The 5,616-nt window shown below is 32.9% G+C and overlaps 1 protein-coding gene across 1 annotated transcript in view; it reads right to left on the minus strand.

The window, feature by feature from the left end:
* The window catches only part of itgb7 (integrin, beta 7), a 38,498-nt gene extending 33,276 nt beyond the window's left edge, over positions 1 to 5,222 (minus strand). The window contains exon 1 of the mRNA XM_056460222.1: positions 2,727 to 5,222. The gene's annotated coding sequence lies outside the window, so the exon portion shown is untranslated. The remainder of the gene's footprint in view (positions 1 to 2,726) is intronic.
* Between the last annotated feature and the right edge of the window lie 394 nt (positions 5,223 to 5,616).

The raw sequence follows: 5,616 nt of genomic DNA on the forward strand, positions 1-5,616 counted from the left end.
CTCCCCAGAAAAATGTCAAATAGAGCTATTCAAACTATCTTGTAAAACTGTAATCACATCGCAATATCAGATTTTTCTAATATGCAGTCCTATTAAGATAAATTTCACCAGCAAGGACCTCGCCACACTTTGAGCCAGGCTTTATTGTAGGGATGTAGGGATGAAAGGGATGGTGAGAAAACAGTGGAATGAAGGGAAAGGAAAGTAAGAGGATAAACAGTAAACAGGTAGGTAGGTTGATCGGGCATCCTACTATAATGCCCAGAGACTCACCCCCCCCCCCCCCCCCCCCCCCCCCCACCACCACCACCCACCCCATTCAGCCTAGGAGTGAAGAGAGGGTTTAGGATTGTTAATGTTGGGTTCAGGGAACAGTGATAGAGGGCTGGTTTGCCTTAAATAAGTTTTAGGGAGTAGGTGATTGGTTAAGGAGATAAAGTGACGCATGTTTCTGCTGCCGAACCTAAGTTAACTCCATAAGATACAATTCATTTATTAAAAGCAAAATTAAAAAGATTAAGCTTTCATATTAAAAGGATAGTTCACCCCCAAAAATGATTTACTCACTATTTACTTGCTCTCAAATGGTCCCATACCTTTTCTTAGGCTATCAAAAGATATGTTTTATAATGTTGGAAACCCGTAATGATTGACATCAATAATACAATAAACAAATACTACACAAGTCAATGGCTGATGGTTTCCAAAAGGTTTCAAAATATCTTCTACTGTTTTCAAAGGCTTTTGAAAAGTGAAGAGTAATTAAATTATGACTGAATTTTCCGTTTTGGGTGAACTATCTCTTTAAGCATTTAAGATTTTTATAATTACACATATTTAAATTAATATTTTTAACCATTTTCATTATTAAAAATATCCTGAATGTTCTTTTGGACCAGAAAACAAATCTCGTTGTGCCTTAAAAACAGTATTTCAACACTATCTGACGTTCTACACCATATGACAGGCACATGTAAAAAAGAGAAATGGGGCAAAAAATAAATAAATTGAAAACACCACTGTGCTGCTTCCACCATCCTGTAAATCCCTCATTCATGAGAACATACTTCACACTAGACATCTGATAATGAGTCAAGCATTGCAAGGTGGAAGTTTGCAACACCATGTGTCAGACAGGCAAAAAACTAAACCACAGTATTTCACTCTTCCTCTTCGCAAATGTCAATCAGCAAAAACCAGCACAGAGACATAAACTGGGTGAGAGACGATTCATCCATGGGTAAAGACACATTCTCACTTTCTCACAAACCACTATTAAATTTGCCTTATTAGAGGTGCAACCGTCAGCTTTTTAAAGCAGCATGTGAAGGAAACATCATTTTTAGGTGTTGGGTTGACCGAAACCTTCAGAGAGGCAGACAGAAAGTGTTTCCTTATTAAACTGCACTTGATGGGGTTTCAGAAGGATGCAGTATATATTTTTAAAAGGCCATGGGTTATTTTTGTGCAACGATTGTTATAGACAGCTGTGTGGCTAAACCAACAAAAAAGCAATTACACTACAATAAAATAAGTTATTTTAGTGTAATCTAATTTGAATTATTTCCCTCCACAGCCCAAAAATGATAATAATTAATTTCACAACTACATCAAAATGCTTCAAGATATTCAAAATAACTTATTTTCTTACATTACAAATATGATAAGTATGTGCTGAAGGGAAAAAAAAATGGTAAGGTGTATCCAATGATTTCAACCTAAATTGAATTCACAACACAACATGAAAATCACACAAAAATCTGATAGGAACAGTAATCCTTAGGCATAAATACTTCATTAAAACAGATCTCACCCACTCCATAAAACAATGAGCTCAATATTCATTTTTCCAGCAAAATAATACTTAATCTTCAGACAAAAAGAAATAATGTGATAAGTAAGTGGTGCTAAAGTGTATGCTTTAACTGTTACATAGCATTGAAAATGAATTCTTACTGAGGGGAATTAATAATAGGGGAAACACTTTAAGAGCTACATAACACCTATTTAATCAAACTATCACTTCAACCACTTGAGAACCATAACAGGATCTTCAAAGGTTCTATACAGCACTAAATTTGGTTCTCCTATTATTACGAGCAAAAGAATTAAATCAAAATTAAATCTTATTATGATAAAGCCAAACATTATATATAAACTAAGTTAACTACAATAATAAGCCAATGTGTTATATAATAGATTTTTTTCCAGTACATTTCAGAAACCCCCGTTAACAGGAGGGCTTATATATTGATAAATGAGAAATAGCTTGAGAGTAACTTCATCATGTAGTAAATCTTGACATTCATTGTTGTACACTAATTACCAGAACCTCCAAGTAGCATGTGCTAGGTTAACGAACATGTTAGGTTAAAGTAGCTAGTATGTAACGTAACACATTATGCTTATATTATATAGGGTTAAAAACATAAACACCTTTAAAATTTCACATTTCAAAATAATACAGGTAATAATATCCTACATTTAGTTCATTCGTTTTCCTTTAAATAAAGCAAGAAGTTGGTCATTAGTTTCTGCCATAAAACGCCATTTTCCTCAATTCACTTCAACAGAACTCTCTTTTCTCAAAATGACACTTTTATTTCAGAAACTGTTAAACGCTAACAGTCAAGCTTTAACAAAATCGATTCATGTAAATAAAATTCATATTCAACAAAATACAATCTATTCAAATCGTATGAAATCATTTTAATGAAGTCTCTTACCTCTAATGCCAGTTGTCGTGTTGAGTGTGTAAAATTCAAAGCATCGCTGAAGGCGTCATTCTCAAAGTACTCTGCCTGTCGGTGGTTGTTTAAAATCTACTAGGCTTCCTACATAGTCAGCATTACTTAGCTCTTGTCTTAGTTACAGACACGTGCAGGATTTTTGAGAAGGTACTATGGTATACTATGGTATTCGAAAAAGCTGCGCGTATATGGCATGTTGATATATGACATGTTGCTAATCTTTAAACACGATGTCTAGATAGGCGACTCAATAGGATTTGAGACGCAGCACGAGCTAACGCGCAAAAGATGCAGAAATAATGTGGCCACTTTACCTCTTCCTGTGTAGATTATATCTGTGCTTATGCGTGTCGTTGTAAATTTCCTCACACAAACCAAAACTCTTTAAAATCTTAAAATAATTATGCTCAGTTAAAGAAAAAGAAAAATCAATAAAAAATACGTGAAAGGGAGAATTTTTTTTATTGCGATCAAAAAGCAAAGCGAGGTAATGATGTTAATTACTTGAATTGGCTCAATGAAATAATACTGTAATTTTTAATTACTAATAAAAACATTTTCGCCACATGGAGGCGCTCTTGATGTGAGTTTTCTGCTACTGCCATGCGGAAAGTGCCAGCATTATCTGGTAAAGCATGTTTTGATGCTGGTTTTGGTTCTTAGCTTGTTTTTGCTGGTCCCTTATCGATTTTTGCTGTTTGTTTGTTTGTTTGTTTGTTTGTTTGTTTGTTTGTTTGTTTGTTTGTTTGTTTGTTTGTTTGTTTGTTTGTTTGTTTGTTCAGCTGGATGGACAGAAACATTTCAGAAACATCATATTATTCTGAAAAGTCTGACAAAAATTTTAAGACAAAAAAATGAATTATGCATGCAAACAGCACCGTGTCTGACAAGCAACTTTATTTAACCTATTACTTTCTATTTAGAACTGTTCCATAAGGATTTGGACCTTATTTGAAAAACTGGTGTGTAGTAAAATTTGAGTATTGTGGTGAATTGTATTGTACAGAATGGTGATATTTAAAAAGATATATGTATGGTACAGTAGGCCCTACATAAGAAAAAAATGAGCCCTCTTAAAACTGAATTCACACCCACTACCAGTCAAAAGTTTGGGGTCAGTTTTTTTTCATGTTTTCTTTTAAGAAAATTATTCTGTTCTTCAAGGCGGCATTTATTAAATGTAAAAAAGAAAGAAGTTAAATTGTTAAATATTTATAAAAATTTTAAATAACTGCTTTCTTAATGTGTGTACTTTCATATTAAAATATTCAGTCATTATTGCTTTATTACTATTACTATTAATAATAATAATAATTAGTAGTAGTATTGTTAGAGTGATTTCTGAAGGATCATGTGACTCTGAAGACTTATGAATGAAGCTGAAAATTTATCTTTAAAATCACTGGAATAAATAATTAAATTAAATGATAAACTACTTTTGAACAGTTCTTTTATAGTGCAATAACATTTCACAATCTGTACTGTATTTTTGATTAAATAATTGCAGCCTTGGTGAGGAGAAGCTTATTTTAAAACATTTTAAAAATCCAACTGACCCCAAATTTTTGACCGGTAGTGTATAAAATCACTTTCAGTTTATTCTCTTGCTCCCTACAGCGGAATGTCACATGTTTTACTGACAGATGCCCTTGCTTGCACAACCCTAGACTGACCCAACTCCCATTCACTCTCATTAACAGTTGAAGTCAGAATTATTAGCCCCCCTGAATTATTAGCCCCCGTTTATTGATGACAGTAAATAATATTTTACTAGATATTTATCAAGACACTTCTATACAGCTTAAAGTGACATTTAAAGGCTTAACTAGGTTAATTAGGTTAACTAGGCAGGATAGGGTAATTAGGCAAGTTATTGCATAACGATGGTTTGTTCTGTAGACAATAAAAAAATATAGCTTAAAGGGGCTAATAATTTTGACCTTAAAATGGGTTTTAAAAAAATTAAAAACAGCTTTTATTCTAGCCGAAATAAAACAAATAAGACTTTCTCCAGAAGAAAAAAAATGATCAGACATACTGTGAAAATTTCCTTGCTCTGTTAAACATAATTTGGGAAATATTTAAAAAAGAAAACAAATTTCAAAGGGGGGCTAATTATTCTGATTTTATACACACTCATACAGCCAGTTTACTTTCTCCAATTCACCAGTACCACATGCTTTTGGACTGGGGGCGAAACTGGAGCACTCAGACGAAACACACAAGTGCAAACTTTACACAGTTGAGTTGAATCAAGTGGGCTTTTTTGGGTGCACTGTAACGGCATAATAGATTTGTAAGTGACATACAGTGCTCAGCATATACACCCCATTTTGAAAATTAATATTTTTATCCGTTTCTCAGTGAATATAGGCAATGTATTTTGGTGCATTTAAACAAAACAGATTTATTAAACAGATATATTTATTAAAATAATATTTAAGTCAGCAAACATATTTAGAAATTGAAAGACAATACAATTAAATTCAAGCAAAATATTGTAAAAATGTTTACAACCTACAAAATTAACAACATTTTTTTGCCTCTCTTGATTTTTCCTCATTTTAAAATTTGCATTTAACATCTTTCTATAACATATACACTTGGGTGTACTAGTTTTTGGATCGTTATCATAAGTTATTTTGTTAGATAAGCTCCAGATTTGGCTTCAGTACTGACTAATCTAATGTATATGTGCAAATATAATATTGGAGAGCTTCCTATCGAAAGTATGAATTTAAAAGATAAATTTGTGTACTTATATATGCTGAGCACTGTCAACTGATTTCTGAGAATGCTGGTGTTAAAATGACTGCTAATCTATCACCTTTGTTCAGTGAAAGCATGTCAAATTAAATCTACTAGC

This window comes from Danio aesculapii, chromosome 6 (genome assembly GCF_903798145.1).
Source record: "Danio aesculapii chromosome 6, fDanAes4.1, whole genome shotgun sequence".
Lineage (NCBI taxonomy): Eukaryota > Metazoa > Chordata > Actinopteri > Cypriniformes > Danionidae > Danio > Danio aesculapii.